This window comes from Coenobita brevimanus, chromosome 51 (genome assembly GCF_032717465.1).
Source record: "Coenobita brevimanus isolate Jiangsu-jjx chromosome 51, ASM3271746v2, whole genome shotgun sequence".
Lineage (NCBI taxonomy): Eukaryota > Metazoa > Arthropoda > Malacostraca > Decapoda > Coenobitidae > Coenobita > Coenobita brevimanus.
The window spans coordinates 19,332,208-19,352,590 of record NC_137004.1 but is presented as its reverse complement, the minus strand read 5'-3'; the positions used below and the strand labels follow the sequence as shown (position 1 = coordinate 19,352,590).

Below are 20,383 nucleotides of genomic sequence, written 5' to 3'. Positions count from 1 at the left end.
TCTCCCCCACAATGCAGAACCTCTGCTTATCAAAATTCATTTATCCCCAGAACTACTACTCTCTGGAATTCACTTCCTGGGAGTTGCTTCCCCACATACATTTAATCCACTCGAATTTAAATCCAATTGTTATACGTATTTTATGAATGGAGGATGCCTTTAGGCACATGGACTTATTTTTTTTCCTTTGTTTTTCCTTCCTCCATGCATCAAAAAAAAAAAAAAAAAAAAAAAAATCCATCCATCAATCATCCAATCCTACGTTGTCCCATGAGGAGCGTAGAAGCCCGGGGCTAGGCAAGTTGGTCCTGACATTTAAGATGAGAGTGACCAGCCTTATTCATCCCTGAGTGGCATTACGTGAGCAATAACCCCAACCACCCCCTGCACCAGCTCAATCCGATTGGAGAGCCATAATTACCCACTAAACCACCAGGCGCCAAAATTTGGTTATATGGTTACCACCCAGCGTAGTAAATGGTTTCCCGGTGTACAGGAAACCATTTGGCTTGTCACTTAGTGTAGAGTCACCCACAGGCAGAAGGAAGAGGAAAGAATGAAGGAAAGAAAGACAGAAGAGGGAGTGTAAAGTCACCCGTAGGCAGATGGACGAGGAAAGAATGAAGGAAAGAAAGACATAAGAGGATGAAAGGAAAGAAGGATGGAGGAGGGGAAAGGGCAGACACCCGAGAGCAGCAGTACATCGAGTGAGTGGATGGTGAGCGCCCCCAATAATAATAATAATAATGGTAATAATAATAATAATAATAACAATAATAATAATAATAATAATAATAATAATAATAATAATAATGGTAATAAAAAATGATAATAATGGTAATAATAATAATAATAATAATAATAATAATAATAAATTATTAATAAAATATTCTTCTTCTTCTTCTTCTTCTTCTTCTTATTACCTCTCATCTTAAATGTCGGGACCAACTGCCTAGCCCCGGGCTCCTATCCTCCTCATGGGGCAATGTAGGATTGGATGATGGACGGATGAATGGATTATTATTACCATTATTATTATTATTATTACTATAATAATAATAATAATAATAATAATAATAATAATTATTATTATTATTCAAGATAAATATAAATAATTGTTATTATTAATTATTATCGATACCAACTCTAACATACGGAAGTGAAGCTTGGACATTGTTGGAAGGACACAAGTCAAGAGTGAGAGCAGTGGAAATGAGTTATTTAAGAGGAGCCTGTGGAGTCATGTGGAGAGACAGGCTGACGAATGAGGATATAAAGGAGCGTTGTGGTGTGGATGTGGATGTGATAGGAAGCGTTATGAGGAACACACTGAGGTGGTTTGGCCATGTGGAGAGGATGGAGGGTGAAAGACTGACGAAGAGAGTGTATGTGAGTGAGGTGGAGGGGGGAAGAGGGAGGGGGAGGCCGAGGATGAGATGGAGGGATGGGGTGGAGAGGTATATGAGAGAGGGGTGTGTGAGTTGGGAGCAGGGCAGTGAAATGGCGGGGGACAGGGCGAATTTGGAGGCGATTTGTTTGTGACCACCCCAAAAGGGATTGAGGGGTCTGGCAATAGATAGATAGACAGAATAATAATAATAATAATAATAATGGTAATAAAATGATGATAATGGTACTATTACTACTACTGCTACTACTACTACTACTAAATTATTAATAAAATATTATTATTATTATTATTATTATTATCATCATTATTATTTCCTCTCATCTTAAACGTCGGGACCAACTGCCTAGCCCCGGGCTCCTACGCTCCTCATGGGGCAATGTAGGACTGGATGATGGAAGGATGGATGGATTATTATTACCATTATTATTATCATCATTATTTTTATTACCATTATTATTATTATTATTATTACTATTATTATTATTGTTATTATTATTCACGATAAATATAAATAATTGTTATTATTAATTATTATCGATAATATTACTGTATATTATTCTTATTCTTATTATTGATAATAATAATAATAATAATAATAATAATAATAAATTATTATTATTATTATTATTATATTATTATTATTATTATTATTATTATTATTATCCATGATAAAAATAATAACAGTAATAATAATAATAATAATAATAATAATAATCTATCTATCTACTGCCAAATGCCTCAATCTCGTAAGGGGTGGCCACAAACAAATCGCCTCCATGTAGCCCTGTCTCCCGCCATTTCCCTGCCCTGCTCCCAGCTCACACACCCCTCTCTCATGTACCTCTTCACTCCTTCTCTCCATCTCATCCTCGGCTTCCCCCTCCCTCTCCCCCCCTCCACCTCACTCACATACATTCTCCTCGTTAGTCTCTCACTCTCCATCCTCCATATGGCCAAACCACTTCAGTGTGTTTCTTCTAACGCTTCCTATCACATCCACATCCACACCACAACGATCCTTCACTTCCTCATTTGTCTGTCTCTCCATGTGACTCCACATGCTCCTCTCAAATAACTCATTTCCACTGCTCTCACTCTTGACTTCTGTCCTTCCAACAAGGTCCAGGTTTCACTTTCATACGTCAGAGTTGGATCACAATACTGCCATGTAGTAACGTTTTCACTTCCATGCTCACTTCCCTGCTTCTTATCACTGCTTTCAAGGAACCAGTAACCTTTTTTCCTTGTTGTACCCTTTCAAGCACTTCACCCTCCAAACTTTCATCCTTACTCATCACACTACCCAAGTACTTAAACGCACTCACATTTTCCAGTTCCTCCTCATCCAACCTCACCGTTTATTTGCTGACTTCACTACTCTCGAAGACCATCTCTTTACTCTTCCCTACATTCACCTTTAGATTCCGTTTCTTACATTCTCTCCCAAACTCATCCACCAAGCCTTGCAGTTCCCTTTCGTTTTAACTTAAAAACACAGTATCATCTGCAAACAACATTACAGGGAGTTTCCAAACACTGCCCTCTCTCATTAGGGCCGCTCCAACATCCACTGCCCTATCTTGTATCTCTTTTATAACCCCATCCATATACAGACTGATCAACCATGGAGACATGAAACATCCCTGTTTCAATCCAACCTTCAAGCAGAAAAATTCACTCAGTTCACTATCCACACGCACTGCAGCCTTAGCACCCTCATACATACTCTTCACAGTATTCAACAACTTCCCATCTACCCCATATTTTCTTAATACTTTCCACAATCCTTGTCTACCCACCCTGTCATATGCTTTCTCCAAATCCATGAAGGCCACATACAAGTTCTTTCGCTTCTCTAGAAACTTTTCCACTAAAGATCTAATAATAATAATAATAATAATAATAATAATAATAATAATAATAGCAATAATAATAATAATAATAATAATACAGTACGGTAAGATGTAATAAATTATAAAGCATTTTTTATTATAAAAGATACCGTTTCATACTACAAACACTTAAAAAATACATACTTGATAGAAAATATCCACAGCAACAAGCGGACCCTGCCACAGATGAACCGCTGCTGCTGTGACCGCGAGAGAAAATTCCGCCCGTGTGAAGTACTCTATATCCTTCCGCAGTACTACAGAACGCCATGGGGATGTTGCGGTGTGGCAGTGCATGCGGACGTTGAAACTCTACCGAGCGGAAATTTTGCCGCGCGCACTTCTTGTGAACGGTCTCATTTAACTTCATTACTTTCTAAACCTCGCGGAAAATATCCGCTCGTGTGAAGCGTGCCTAAGAAGGAATGTTGCCTTCATTGCATTATTTTATAGATACTTCCGTGGCAAACGCTCAGACAAAGTTGCATCCACTGTGCTACCTCTCAGTGCCTTCCCCCGCGCTTCGTGGGCATTTGGTAGCGCTCATGACTGGATTGTCACACTGCCATACTACAGAACTTTTGCTTATCAGAATTTCTTTAATTGGAACTCGCGTCCCCAGAGTGGTTTCTTCCCAAACTTTAACCAACGACTGTTCAAGTACAACTGCTACAGATTTTTTATGAATGGAGGACATCTGTAATCTGGTGTGTGGATTTTTTTTATTCATATGTTTTTCTTTCCTCTGTTCTGGCAATTAAAAAAAAAAACCTAGGTTCGAATTATTGTCAGTTACAGAGGCTCCCTGGCGCCTTTTCTTTCCCTATTTATATCTGTATATATAGGGTTAGTAGTTATTTTCTTGTACGTTACTGATGCACACTATATCGATATTAAAACGATATTATAACATACAGGAGACTGGTAAGGTGTAATACAGTATATAAAACAAATCACAAAGGTAGAGATGCAAGAAAGCCTCCTAAGCGGAAATCACTTAGGTTGCATGCAATCTCTTACCTCCTATGATATAGGAGTGAGGGAAAGTTTACTTGAATCATGTTTCTCCTGATTCAAGGCTCTAAGATAGGAATTGTGCTATGTATCCCAGCCCAATTATGAAAATGGAAAGTAGATTTCGATGGTGGTGATTATGGCTAAAGTCGAATACTGATGAAAAAATAAAGCTCCTCATAATTTAATTCTTCCAGTTCGATGACGTACTAATGACTGTGTTTTTTGCTACCTTCACACGACTAAATTCAACTGCAGGTGTTAAATACAGCCTTCACTTACCTCTTCACAACTAGAGGTCCTTCCTAAGCAGAATAAAATTGTCTGAAGGAAAAAAGAAAAAAAAAAAAACGGTCTCGGAGGTATGAAGTTAAACTCATGGCCAGCGCACAGCATGAAAGTAGTGAATATGAAAAAAAAAAAAAAAAGTAGTGCTTTCATTATCGTAACCACACAGTATAAACAGCCCTTTGCCATAACGCTGATTTTCACCATAATATATATCTTTTCGATCAATGAATTTAGATATCAAACAACAATATCTCCATGCCTCCTCACTTCGTACCCATCCACATCATCCTGTACTGCACCCTTCCTTCTCATGCCATCCACATCACCTTGTAGCATTCACTCCACTTTCACACGATCCCGTATTACACCATTCCATCTCATACTATTCACATTATTTTGTACCCATCCACTCTACTGTGTAACTACCCACACCACCAGTCCATCTCATACCATCCACATCATTATGTACCAATCTATATCGCCTTGTAACTACACCATTCCATCTCATGCCATCCACATCAGTTTGTACTCGCCTACGCTATACTTTCTTGCATAGTTCCATTCCCCTCTAGCATTTACTTGAACTAAAGGTCAGTAGATGGGCAACGAATATACAGTAGTTGTACGAACTGTAAGTGCAGTCGCGGATAACATTCAAGGGGAAGACTGAGGTTTATTAAAGTTTAACCACTGTCTTCTTTAACCCTTCTAGTCAGAACAGGTACCGTACTATTTTTTTTGTTATTATTTTTGTTACTTCCTGCTGATTTATTCAGCTTAGAGCAGCGATTCTCAACCTTTCCTCTGTCATTTACCCTTTTGGCTTAACGTCTTTAGCAATTTACCCAGATACCCGATACAAAAAATGCATAGCCGGCATAATGGCAAAAAAAAAAAAAAAAAAAAAAAAAAAAAAAAATAGACGCACCTTTAATATTAAAGTTTTGCACGATATAAACTTTGATAAAGGAAGAAGCAAACACTATCAAACAAAAATACCAGAAACCATATCAGCAGGAACATTGCAGATTCATTTTCAGATATGCATATTTACCCCTGCCATGTAATTTTTTACCCCCAGGGGGTAAATATACCCCTGGTTGAGAATCACTGGCTTCGAGGAACCTTTTTCAAATGAATGGCTTTTATACTGCTTTCATTAACCCGTTCACTAATATGATGTTTCCTAAGATGAATACTATCATCTGGAGAGAGCAAAAAGAAAATAAAACATGGAGCAAAAGACAGTGCGCCACCCACAACCACCAACTGATGGGCCGAATATTTGTCCTTACCGCGTGACCTTGACTTTCGATAGATTACTCTCAAAATCGAAGTAATTCATTCTTGCCTTGTCCTATGCCTTCCCATAAATGCTGGTTCAAATCAGATCAAATCTGAGTTGACTGCCCAGTGACTTTGACAACTGATCTTTCCCTGTGAACATGAACTTCGACTGATTGTTCTCAAAACTGGATCTCTTTATCCTTCATTTAACTTGAATCCTTTCACAAAGTTTAGTTGACATCAGATAAAAACTGTTAAGGTTGACTTCGTCATGTGACCTTGACCTTTGACCTATTATCCTTAAAAACTACAGGTCAACCCTCTGGATTATCCTCAACTCTCTCACCAAGACTGATCAAAATCTTATCACAAGTGTTCTGGTTTTTCCCACTCACAAACACACGGGTCGAACTATGACATCGTCTTTTGACCCCTGTCTCAGACTGAATGTCCTCAAAATTGGATATCTTCGTTCTTGCCCGACCCTTAACATTTCCGTCAAGTTTGGCTGAAATCAGATCAAAACTGCTTGAGTTGACATTTCCCGGTACTTGACTTTTGACCATTCCCTGTGATCTTGACCTCTGACTGATGATTATCAAAATCGAACAATTTTGTTCTTGCCTCATCTCCCACAGTGCTTTGTCTAAATCGAATAAAAGCTGCTTAAAGTGCCATTCCCTATGATCTTGATCTCTGCCCTATTGTTGTGAAAAACGATAGGTTTATTCGCTAACTAACTCTCAACCCTTCCATCAAGTTGGGCTAAAATCAAATCAAAACTGTTTCAATAATTTTGTTAGCAAACATACACAAGAGTCGAATTTGATCATTCAGTGTGACCTTAACCTTTGACTGTTTTCAAAATCGAGTGTTTTAATTCTTCCTTTACTATCAACATTCCTCAAAGTCTGGTCAGAATTGGATCAAAACTGCTCAAGTTGATTTTTTTAGGTCAGTATTAATTCCAGCCCTAAGACCTTGACCTTTGACCTACTGTTCTAAAAAAAAAAAATAACAGGTTGGCCATTGGTTATCTTTCTATTTTTCCACTAAGTCTGATTAAAATTATATAAAATACTTTCTGAGTTATTTTGTACACACACACACACACACACACACACACACACACACACACACACACACACACACACACACACACACACCAATCAAAAATAATAACCGTCATCGCTTGGAAAGTCCATGGTGTAAAAAAGTAATCGGAATGAAGTGGTTAATGACCCTCGTGCAAGTCTATGGCCGAAGTCGTATGTGTGTGTATACAATATACAAACTCAAGTTTCTTTCCTCTCCTTTTTTCCCCTCCCTCTCTCTCTCTCTCTCTCTCTCTCTCTCTCTCTCTCTCTCTCTCTCTCAAAACTATAATTAGCGGTCAATCAAACAGTTAATTAGGATCATTAATGGACAGTTTATCTAGTTAGCCCCTTCGGTACCACGACATACTTCTGTACGTATTCTTCCTTTTACCGAATGATTTAATTGAAGTTTGTGGAGATGTTCTGTACTGAAAGGGTTAATGAATGCCAAATCTAACTTCTTCAATTTGAATATATCCTGAGCTGCCTAATATCGTCTGGAGGATACAAGAATATAATGAATAAAACGTCCTTGGTCTCAGGTGAAATAGGAACAAGTAATATGGTGTTAGATAGATACGGAGCTTCAGGGCCCTAATACGGGGTTCCGTTTATGTCGCTGGTGTCTGAGGAAGTGAAGCGCCTCGTTTCCGAAAAAAACTAGTGAGGGACAGACAGACAGAACCTCTCCTAGATATCTTCCGGCAACTAAATATAAATCGGTGTACATGTGGTGGTGTGAAATCTCCCACCCAAACGAGAATATGGCCGTCAGTCTGCCCTTCGCCCGTACTCTCGTGGGATTAAGAGATTGCGTCGCACCTCTTCTTTCCTTATTTATTTCTGCACATGGCTCGTTACTAAGTTCTTACATGTTATTCATGAAAACTCTGTCTTTATTAAATAACTATGGAGAAGATTAATGAGAATGTTAAAATGCAATGTGCAAAAATAATCCACTAAGGAAGACACTGAAGAATATAGTCTGTCCTGGAGCTATCCTGATCGGCTTATGTGACTACCTAAAACCTCTTCCTTGGCGTTTTGTTTAGCATACTGTACACTCATACTGTCTTCTATATTTGCAAATTTTTGACATCCATACAGGTTGCATGGATAATGTACAAGTGCCAGGTGTAGAGTAAAGCTGGAGAGGAAGAGAGGTAAAAACTTACTTCACCCTCCGTATTTTCCTGAGGTTAAAACGCTTTACTGCATCTCTTAGTGTTATATTTTGCCCTTCAGACTGGTGACGTATTTTCGTATATTATCTATCCCACAAACAATTTTGTTATTCACGACGGTTCTATTTTTAGTGAACGGATCAATTACGGCGAGTGCCAACCCCTTCAGTGAAAATGGTCTAGAAATAGCAATAATAAATTTTTAAAATGCATAAATATCCCCTGCATGCTATGTTTCTTTTTAAAATCGATACAAATGGCAAAACTGATGTAGACTTGATATTATTGTGTCATATGCAGAAATGAACTGGACAAGTCGAGGTGCTGGAAAGCCTCCTAAACTGGCGAGAATACTTTTCATTTACCACATCACTCCAATGACGTAATTATTAATTTAATTAAGTTATCACCAAACGATGTTCTCTGCGTTAGGGAGAACCTATAACTGTGTATAGATTAATGAAGGCTATTATTAAGGCTCGTATTCTCGTCGGTTAAGGAAGCTCCCTAACACCTCTTCCTGAGACTTATTTTGCATATTACCCCTTACAATCTTCCTCTGTGTTATTCAGATCAATTCCAGCATCATCGTTTTCAGCTTAAATAGTATCCAAACTGACGTTAACTAGCCTTATTCAAAAACAAATAGTTAAGGAAGAGGTGCTAGACAGCTACTTTAACCGACGGGAGTACGGACCTACAAGTAAGTCTTCCAGTTCTAAAAGTCTATGCTGAGGTGAATCAAATCATCTGGAGATAGCAAGAATGAAGTGAAAAACAAGCTATCGGAGTGAAAGTATTCACTCCATGGCAGCTCCTCTGTTGATGCTCCAGAAAACCAGCACTTCCCACTCCCGTACCCAATTTCCGCTAGCAGCTCAGGTCAGAATTCCAGCTGAAGGACTTGGATATAACCTTCATTAGCCTCATCACTATATTAAACTCTCCATTACAACCAGCGTACCGAGATATTATACCTGTTATCTTTGTAGCTTTTTTCTTTTTTCCTCAGTGTTTGTAACAAGACTTCATGCAGGTGTCCCATTTATAATTTTTTTTTTCTAGTCACCGTCACAAACAGTTATGCTCCAGTTCTAAATGAACTCTGCATTTCAATTCTCTTTATTATTTCTAAACGCGGGAGCATCTCAAGCATCAGCTCCATTACTCTCTCCCACCAATTTTTTTTTTTCTTGTTTTAATGAGAGGTGCTTCACTCCCGTACATTTTAACTTCAGCGAAGCCCCATCACACAGCACAGTACACAATACCACCCTCTCACACCACATCATACAGAAAAACTCCCCCACACCACACCAGACCAGGGCTAATGAGCGACCGGCCCTGAAAATCCTGCATCTAATACTGTAGCCCTTTTTTTTTTTTTTTTTTCCCGTCACCGGTCCCTTAACACTCATTTCATTGCATCTCTCTCCCTCTGTCTCTCTCTGTCTCTCTCAATACTACAACAAGATTTTATGTTCGTATTTCCTTTTTAGTCTTCGTCCAACATTTTTATTTTTTTCTTCCAGCTGCACATTCCCTCTCTTCGTGTCAGTAATTACTTACAAAAACAACCAACCTCTAAAAGCTGTAAAAAACGAACTCTAATTACCATCGTGCCCTTCCTCCTTCCTCTTTCATCTCGTCTCTCCTTCGCACAGTCCGGGACAAAATTTGGTCTACAATATATCTTTTCTACTTATCATTTTCCTTTGTTAGAGTGTTCCTAGCGGAGCGAGGCTTGGCTTATATCTCTGCCCATAGATTTTTTCTTTAATATGGTATGTCGGGGAGGCAAGTGATGGACATGTAAGTGTGAAAAAGTGGACGTATGTGAACAGCAGACGAACCGTTGTCCCAGACTGTACCTCTGCTGCCAAAGGTCGGCGGGAGGCTTGTTTACATGTGTCTACCTGTTCGTCTCTTTGTCTGTCTCTCTACAGGATTAATTTCTCAAAGAAAAGAACACACACACACACACACACACACACACACACACACACACACACACACACACACACACACACACACACACATAACTAGAGCGATACTAATGCAATGCATTTTTGGGAACACTTCTCTTGTCTCAAGGATGAAACTATTATTTTTCGTTGAAAGAACGAAAACAATGTTAAATTATACCTATTTACTACATGACACCTTGTTTAATCTTGCTACCGTCAGACGATTTTGTTTAGTTAAAATGTACTGGCCAGATTCCGAGGTTGGTTAAGACGTCATATTATAAATAACTACTTCGCAGTAATGACCCATGAGTGGCCCAATGATTTAACATCTGAAATTTCCTTGCTACAACCAGACGGCCTTATGCGGCTTAAGAGTGCACTCTGATAATGGAAAAGTTCAGAAAGCCTACATTTAAGCCCTCTATATCTATCCCAACGCGAACATCATCCTCTGGAGATAGTAAGAATAATAAGTAAAAACCTTCAACATAGTCACTGGCTCTCTCAGAGGAGCTTCCAGGTGCCCTCAAACCCTCCTTCAGGTTGGTAACTCAGATAATTATATACCGTATATATAAACCAGGGATATATATATATATATATATATATATATATATATATATATATATATATATATATATCGTTTCGTTTCGTTTTTAAAGGCTCCAACATGCTTGCATGTGTCGGCCTTGGTCACCTAATGGCGGCTCTCCATGCTGCACGATCCATTGCAGCCTCCATGTTCAGTCTCTTAACCCCGAGGTCACAATGACCTCGTCCCACGTCTTTCTCGGTCTACCCCTCATAACCCCACCGCCAATATTAACACTTCTCACTTTCCCCACCCAATTATCATCCCCCATCCTCTCCACATGTCCACACCAACTCAATCTACCTCTCCCTGTCACAACCAATACACTCCATTCCCATCCTACCTCTCAACTCTTCCATCGTAAACCCAGCCCCCCCAGACCTTACACGCAGGGACGCACTCTGCATCCACCTAATCACTGTCATTTCTGTACACCTGAGTCTGCGAATATCCTCTCCCTTTACTGCCCAGTTGTCACTACCATACAGCATTACACTCTTAATACATGCTGCTTACAAAGACCCCTTAGCACGTAGGGAGAACCCTCTCAATGTCAGGAGAGGCAAGAGCTCCCTTAACTTCTTCCAACCACTTCTCACCCTAGCCGCAGAGCTAGCTCCAGCCCCAACTCCAGCACACAACATGTCTCCCAAATAACAAAACTCTTCCACGCACTCAAGAGATTCACCAGCAAGTTCAATCCTTTCACGCCTGACAATCTCCTCCTGCTCTCCCCGACACGCCGTACACATAAAATCAGCATTATCTCGCAGTCTACCTCTGATACCACTACATCTCTTGTGCACCCGTTTATCACAAACACCGCACAAGATGGAATTACTTCCCACGCACTTGTGGCAAACTGCACATGGCCATTTTCCCTCGTCTTTGACAGTACCGCCACCAACCCTAGATATCATCACTTTTGTTTTATCTGCATTAACCCTTAAACCCTTGTGCCCCATACCATCTCTCCACTTCCTAAACCTTTCCTCCGCCTCCCTTTCGTTCTCTGCAATCAACACCAAATCATCAGCATACAACATCTCCCACGGGAGTCCGTTTCTGAAGTCACGTGAAAGGGCTTCAAGTACCATGATAAACAACATGGGACTTAAAAATGACCCCTGATGCACACCAACATTCACGGAAAACTCATCACTCAAATCTCCATTCACTCTTACCTGGATAAGAGCACCCACATACATAGCCATAACCACCCTAACCAGCCACTTCTCCAACCCAAGCTTATTCATTGCCCACTTCACCACCTCTCTAGGGACTCTGTCAAAGGCCTTTTCCAAATCAACAAAAACAAAATACAGATCCCTCTTCTTACCAATATATTTTTCCTCAAGCTGTCGAACAATGAATATGGCATCAGTGGCCCCCCTACCTGGCATAAACCCAAACTGCATCTCATCAATATTCACTCTTTCTCTAATCATACCTTCTAAAATTCTCTCCATTACCTTCATTATCTGATCTAAAAGCTTTATACCTCCATAATTTCCTCTTTCCAGGGCATCACCCTTCCCTTTATACACATTTATAATTACACTCTTCAGCCAATCATCTGGGACAACACACTCATAAAAAATCATATTTATCAGGTCAGTGACTAACCTCACCCCTATATCTCCTAAGGCCTTCAACATTTCGGCAGTCAACCCAGACACACCTGCTGCCTTCCCAACCTTCATCCTGCCATTTGCCTCACTCACAGTGGCAGCATCAATCAAAGGCCATGGGCCAAACACTGGATCTGCTGGCTCCAAACCTTCCCTGTCCCAGTCAAACTCATTCAATAACCGGCTATAATGATATATATATATATTTAAATATCTATCTATCTATCTATCTTTCTATCTATATCTATATCTATCTATCTATCTATATATATATCATCATCATCATGAGCCATAACTAGTCCACTGCTGAACAGGGGCCTCCCCCAACCTTTTCCACGAATTCCTTGACTGAGCCAATCCTTGCCACGTATTCCCTGCAAATTTCTCTATCTCATCTCTCCATCTCCTGTCTGGCCTTTTACTGCTACGCTTACAATCTCATGGTGTCCAGTCAGTCAACCTCGTGCTCCATTGGATATCCCTTATTCTGGCTATATGGCCTACCCACCTCCATTTCTGTTCTTTTATAACTTCTATAATATCTTTGACTTTAGTCTGCTCTCTCACCCAAGATGATCTTTTCCTGTCTCTTAAAGATATTCCCAACATTGACCTTTCCATTGCTCTTTGAGAACGGATTAATTTATTTTCCATTGATTTTGTCAGTTTCCAGGTCTGACAACCATAAATCATAGCTGGAATTATACATTCGTTATATACTTTTCGTTTCATACAAACTGGCAAGCTACTTTTCATAATGTCTCTATGTATACCAAATGCTTTCCGTCCAATTGTAATGCGTCTTTTTATTTCGCTATCATGATATTTCGTTAATTTTAGTATTTGTCCCAACTAGCTGAACTCCTCAACTTCTTATTCTGGTGACGCTCTTTGGTGTTTGTGGATCAGACATTAGTTTTACTCCGGTTCATCATCAGTCCTACTTTGAGACTTTCTCTGTTCAGGTCATTTAACATTTCTTGCAATGCCTCCGCTGTTTCTGAGATTAGGACAATGTTATCTGCAAATCTTAAATGGTTAAACTTTTCTCCATCTATGTTCACTTCATTGTCTAGCTTTCTGAAAATACTTTCTAGGCATGCTGTAAATAATTTTGGTGAAATTGTATCTCCCTGGCGCACACCCTTCTCAAGCTTAACTTTTTCCGAGTCCTTATGTAATTTGACTGTAGCAGTTCCCTCTTTATATATGTTTTCGAGCAGTTTTACAAAGTTCTCATTCACTCTTTGTTCTCGCAATGAATTTATAATTGCTATGTGCTCCACTGAATCAAAAGCCTCTTCGTAATCAACAAAACCTAAGCACAGTGGTTTATTGTATTATGTAGTTTTCTCAATTAGCTGATTCGTTGTGTGTAGATGATCGGTGGTCGAATACCTGCTTCGGAATCCTGCCTGTTCACGAGGTTGGTTTTCCTCCAAAGTTGTTGTTATTCTGTTCATAAGGACTTTAGTGAAGAGTTTGTAAATGACTGATAATAAGCTAATGGGTCGATAGTTACTAAGATCTTTTGAGTCAACTTTTTTGTAGAGTAAAATAACTATTGCATTAGACCATGTTTTGGATATTTTCTTCTGTTTTATACAGTGGGTAAATAAGTGGGCAAGCCTATTTTGTACTTCTACTGCATCCACCAGTAAATCTGTTACTGTTCCATCTTCTCCCGGAGCCTTCCCTCTTTTCATATTTTTAAGACAAATATTTACTTCGTCTGGTGTTACCTCAGGTTTTTCACCTATGTCAACTGAGAAGTTAGCTATTGGTACTACTGTCTTTGATGCATACAGCTCTATGTAAAATTCTTTAACTCCCTTCACCATCTTAACCCTGCATTTAATGATTTCACCATTATTTTTCTTTCAGTGATGTCATTTGTTGCTTCACTAGTGCCATTTTATTTAAGACCAGTTTCAGACTTTTTCCATTTTTGATGGTTTCTTTGATCTGATCCATGTTTCTCTTTCTTTTTTCTTCTCTTTGTCTTTTGCTGATAAGCTTATTTAATTCCGCTCGTTCTATTTCGTCTTTCTTTGTTTTTGCTTTCATTTCCTTTCTTTTTTTCATAAGTTCAAGTGTCTTTTCTGAATATTCCTTGGCTTTGGTTGTATTAGGTTTTCCTACTACCTCCGCTGATTCTCTTAGCACTTTTGTTAGTCTGTCATTCAGCTCATCAGTGTCACATTCAGCATTACTTAGAGCCTGAAATCTGTTCCTTATTTCCAACTGAAAGGCTGCTTTGTTTTCGTTTACTATTATTGGGCATAATTTTTTATCTTTAATCATCTTCTTTCTTTCACTTCTGAAATTGAATCTGGCTGTGCAACCCACCATTCTATGATCACATTTGTGATCGTGTTACTCTTATCTGCTATAATGAAGTCGATTTCATTCTTTGTTTCTACTCTTATCTGCTATAATGAAATCGATTTCATTCTTTGTTTCTCCATTTGGGCTTCTCCAGGTCCACTTTCTCCATGTCCTTTTGTGGAAGAATGTGTTCATTATTCTCATGTTAAACATTTCAACAAAATTTACCAGCATTTCTCCTCTTTCATTCTTTTCTCCTACTCCAAATTTTCCCATACATGCTTCTCCATTTTTCGACTTCCCAACTTTTGCATTAAGTCTCCCATGAGTATTATATATCTTGTCTTCTCTTCTTCCATAATCTGGGAGATGTCATCAAAGAATGTTTCTATTTCTTCATCTGGGCATTGAAAAGTTGGTGCATATACGTATATTACTTTCAGGGTATATTTTTTGCACAGACTAATGACAACAAATGCTGCTCTGTCAGATACATTGGTGAATTTAACAATGTTGTCTGCAAGATTTCTGTTAATTAGAAATCCTACACCACTAACTCTTTCATTTTTCCTTCCTCTGTAGTAAAATAGGCGGTTGCTGTCTTCGAGCTGAATTACTTTTTCTTCTTTTCTGTGGATCTTACTCAAACCTACAATATCCCAACTAATGTTTTCCAGTTCAGTCATTCGATTATCAAGTTTATAATCTTCTGCGAGGCTTCTTACATTGTATGCATAGATCTTCATGGATTTCAGTTTGTTTAATATCGAAGAGTCTAATTTTCCAACACAATGCCTACTCACTTTCGGTGGCACACTGCCTGTAAGCACAGGAGGCAGTGTGGTTGGACCTTTAGTAGACGATGATCCAACAGGAACACCCATCAAATCGTGTGCAATAGAACTCTTGTTTGGTTGGGAGGATTGTGGCAAATAATCTCATCTTCCTGCCACATAGTTTCTGGTGAGATGTAATTTTTTGTGCCACCTTGTTCGTTATATTCGGTGGAACCCTATATATCTATAGGGGGTCCCACAATTCGTGCCGTCTCAGACGGCACCTCGTATATCTACAAGGCCTTCCCCTATCCGCCACCCAGGGACGCGCCAGGTAGCATTGAGATCCTGCCCATATATATATATATATATATATATATATATATATATATATATTCATTCATTGCCAGACGCCATGTATCCCAGACGGGGTGGCCAAGGGCTTAGAGTTAATAGTTTTACGGGGAGGGGCACTAATCCTCCACCAACCCCACTTGACACGTGGGGATGCCAACAGCATCTGGTGTTCCCAGGCGGTCACCCATCCAAGTACTAACCAGACCCAACGTTGCTTAACTTCCCTGATCGGACGGGAAGAGGTGTACTCAACATCGTATGGCCATATATATATATATATATATATATATATATATATATATATATATATATATATATAATCTCATCTCATCAGCCGTCTGAGTGTCCACTGCAGGACTGGCCTATCTCAACCGAAGTGGGAATGATACAGCCAATGTATCTCTACCAAGTGGCTTAGGCTGTCTGGTAGAGATTGTATGTAGGGTGAGAAGTGCTTGTAAGTGTAATTATAGTGTTGGAGTGGCTTTGGATGTGTGTGTAGTCTTTGAACCAAGTGTAATTGGCCTGCGCATGATGACTGGGTGCAAACATACTTTATAGTATGCGACACTGGTTCAACCACAGCATCCCTGATGTCCGCCAATGCAGTACGTGGCCAGAAGAATGCTCCCAAAGTTTATTACCCTGGCGGGGCACAAACCCTCGTTCTTCAGTTAAAGAAAAAGCACACTTTACCACTGTACCACAAAGGTTCCATATATGTATGTATCTCTCTCTCTCTCTCTCTCTCTCTCTATATATATATATATATATATATATATATATATATATATATATATATATATATATATATATATATATATATATATATATATGGAGCCTCTGTGGTACAGTGGTAGAATGTGCGTCTCGCACGCTGGTGGATGCAGGTTCGCCTTCCACCAGAGTTGTAAAAATTTGGGAAGCGTTCACCGAGCCAATGACCGCTTTGGCGGACATAAGGGGTGCTATGGTTGAACCATTGTCGCATACTAGTATGTTTGCACCCAATCGGCTTAAGACCGGCCGATTACACTGCGTTCACAGACTACACACACATCCAAAGCCACTCCAACATTACAATTACACTCACAAGCACTTCTCATCCTACATAGTCTCTACCAGACAGCCTAAGCCACTGGGTAGAGATACATTGGCTGTATTGTCCCTGCTTCGGTAGGGATAGGCCGGTCCTGCAGTGGACCTCAACGGCTGATATGATGATGATGATATATATATATATATATATATATATATATATATATATATATATATATATATATATATTATTACATAGCCTATGATTTCATCATCCTTTGTGTAATTTTAACGCACAGTATGCTGCATGTTTGATCACGAGCGTGTTCTGCCACAGTTCCCCCCTTCTACCGTTATAGTAGAGTAAGTCGTCATTTCTGTTGTTTCAGTGCGGGATTTTCATCTCTTTGTCCCCATGGCTTCATTTGCGCGTCCTTCTTACAAGTTGTATCAAGCTCTGCTGGCCCCTTTATAATGAGCTCAGTCTCTGCATCATGGCCACTTAGATCTGCTCCTCATTTTGTTCACATCTCTGTCCTCCCCTGTACAGTTATTATTATTGTAAGTGCTCAAGAAATCTCCAAACATCTAGCAGCTGTGTGTAATTTGAGTATAACTGTTATTGCATTTTTTCTTGTACTGTGAAGCATAAGTATAATTCTTAGGCCTAGTGAGGTTTTTGATTAATGTTGGGTTATGTCAGTCATTTTTGATAATAGTTTGTATCTGTAATAATTTATCTGGCATTCACTGAGTATTATCTGGTATCTCATTTTATCAGGGCTGACTTAGATAAATTTACTCTTGCTAATTTCGTGTTAATAGAGGCTATTGCAGTTAACCATATATTTAACCTGTTTATTTGCCATTACATTATCCTTATGAGTTCTGAATGTTTTGTTGTTAGTTTGTGCATTAAACTTTAACTTGTAATTTTACCTAACTCTTTTGTTTTGAACCTGGAACTTTACGGGACAGTAGTGACTCTTAGCATTCTCACTTAAAGTGTACGTTATCTTTCTCTGTTCCGTAACATAAATTTGGCGACCTCACATCAGGATATTCAGGATATTATCATAAGGATATTGCTTGATATTTTGTGACTGTTACTTATTCATGATGTCTACTATTACTACACTTGATGAAGCCAAAGATTTTTTGTCAAATGTGCAAACAGTGTGTGATATAGAAAACAGAACAAAGAATGAACTTAAGCTTGTTGCTCAACAATTGGGAATTGCTGTTCGCTCTCATCATTCTAAAGATCAAATTGTTGACATGATTAATGAAAGCTTGTTTAATGTAACTCCTCCAAATGAGCAAACGCAGATTGAATTAGCTAAGTTACAGCTAGCCCTGCAGGAGGCTCGCGTTAAGGAGGCACAGATACAGGCTCAGGCACAAGTTGAACTTGCCAGGATTCAGGCAGACCATGAGTATCGCATGAAACAAGGTGGAACTGGATCATCTAGCTCTGATGATTTTGATGTGGCTAAAAATGTTAAACTTGTCCCTCCTTTTAATGAATCTGATTTAACAAAGTATTTTCAGTTGTTTGAGAGGGTAGCTACAGGTTTTAATTGGCCAAAAAAGTATTGGCCAGTACTCCTTCAAACTGTTCCCACCGGTAAAGCTCAAGTAACTTATGCATCTTTGCCTCAGGATCAATCTGATAATTATGATGTAGTTAAGAGCTTGATTCTTAAGGCCTATGAGCTTGTTCCTGAAGCTTATAGAGTAAAATTTAGGACAACTTATACGCAAGATAAGCAATCCCATGTTGAGTATGCAAAAATCAAAGAAGATCTGTTAGAGCAGTGGTTAAATTCTAAGAATGTGGATTCTGATTTTGACAAATTTAAGCAGATGATTTTGCTGGAGGACTTCAAAAGGTGTATTCATAAAGATGTAAGCCTATATCTTGATGAGAAAAGAATAGATAATTTGTCTGATGCTGCAGTTTTAGCTGATGAATATGTTCTCACTCACAAGAGATATTCTAAAGAAAAAGGGAAAGCTGAGAGTAAGTACGTTGCCTCTACTCAGAGTACAGGTAACAGGAAAGAGAATAAAGATGATGTTTCTCAGGAAGTAAATACCAGCTTCACCTCTAGATTTCAGAAAAGTAAATGTACTTATTGTAGTAAGCTTGGTCATACTACGGAGAGATGTTTCAGGAGACAGCGTGATGTGAACAAAAAGGAGTCTTTAAATATTCAGTCAATTGGTCTAGTGTCCACCCTTGAGAGTTCCCAGAATTCTTTAACTGAGTTAACTGAACCTGCTTTGAGGGGTAACTTAAAATACTCATGATGGAGCTCCTCTTTTGAGCAGTAACGTGGGTGACACTCTCAAGAGTTCATGTGCTAATTTCCTGTCTGATGGTTTTGTCAGTCCTCTGGACAGTAATGACAGGAAATCAGTTCAAATATATCGTGATACAGGTGCTTGCCAATCCCTTATGCTGACCAGTGTTCTAGGCTCTAATGTTAATTCCTCTGATGAAACTGTAATCTTACAAGGTGTAGGGAATAATTACTTCTCTGTCCCTCTGTGCAGAGTGAATTTAGAGTCTGGTTTTGTTAATGGTTCCATTATGGTTGGGTTGGTTGAGACACTCCCAATGTCAGGTGTAACTTTCTTACTTGGAAATGATATTGGTGGAAGTCAAGTGTGTCCAGCTCCTCAGTTGTCTAGTGAGCCAGCGGCTGCGGCCCAGGATTGTGATGTCCCTGATGTGTTCCCTGCATGTGCTGTCACTAGGGCTAAGTCTAAAGTTACTGGTGATTTAGAGGATGATGATGATGATGATGTTATCCTAGCTGACACTTTTCTTGCTAATTTGGACCACTCACCAGATGAGGCAGTACCCCGTAGTGTTGATAATTTGTCTCGTCAAGAGTTGGTTGAGTTGCAGGTTGCTGACCCTGAGTTGAAAGGTCTAGCTAACTCTGCTTACAGTGAAGAAGAGTCAGCCGGTGCTTCTACTTGTTATTATGTAAAGTCAGGAGTACTTATGAGGAAGTGGAGACCCCCAACAGCATCAGCCGACTGTGAATGGGAGGTTGTACATCAAGTTGTCATCCCTCGTGTTTGTAGGCAGGATATCATTCGAGTGGCTCATGATTCCAGTTTGGCAGGACACCTTGGAGTGAGGAAGACTGTGGCACGGATTTTGAAACACTTCTACTGGCCAGGTATCTTCAGGGATGTTTCCTGGTATTGTAAGTCTTGTCACACCTGTCAAGTTGTGGGGAAGTGTAATCAGACCGAAAAGGTTGCACCTCTAGTTCCCATTCCTCCTTTTGAGGCGCCTTTCACCCGTGTGTTGGTGGATATTGTGGGCCCTCTTCCTAAGACTTCTTCAGGATTTTCTTATGTGTTGACCATGATTGATATGGCTACTCGTTATCCTGAAGCCATTCCACTTAGAAATATCTCAGCAAAGAACGTGGTTAAGGAAATGCTAGGGTTCTTCACAAAGTTTGGTCTGCCCAAGGAGGTACAGTCAGACC

The 20,383-nt window shown here is 39.4% G+C and overlaps 1 pseudogene; it reads right to left on the bottom strand.

The window, feature by feature from the left end:
- Window positions 1–15,981: 15,981 nt before the first annotated feature.
- On the bottom strand, window positions 15,982–16,100 carry LOC145400326 (5S ribosomal RNA; annotated as a pseudogene).
- Between the last annotated feature and the right edge of the window lie 4,283 nt (window positions 16,101–20,383).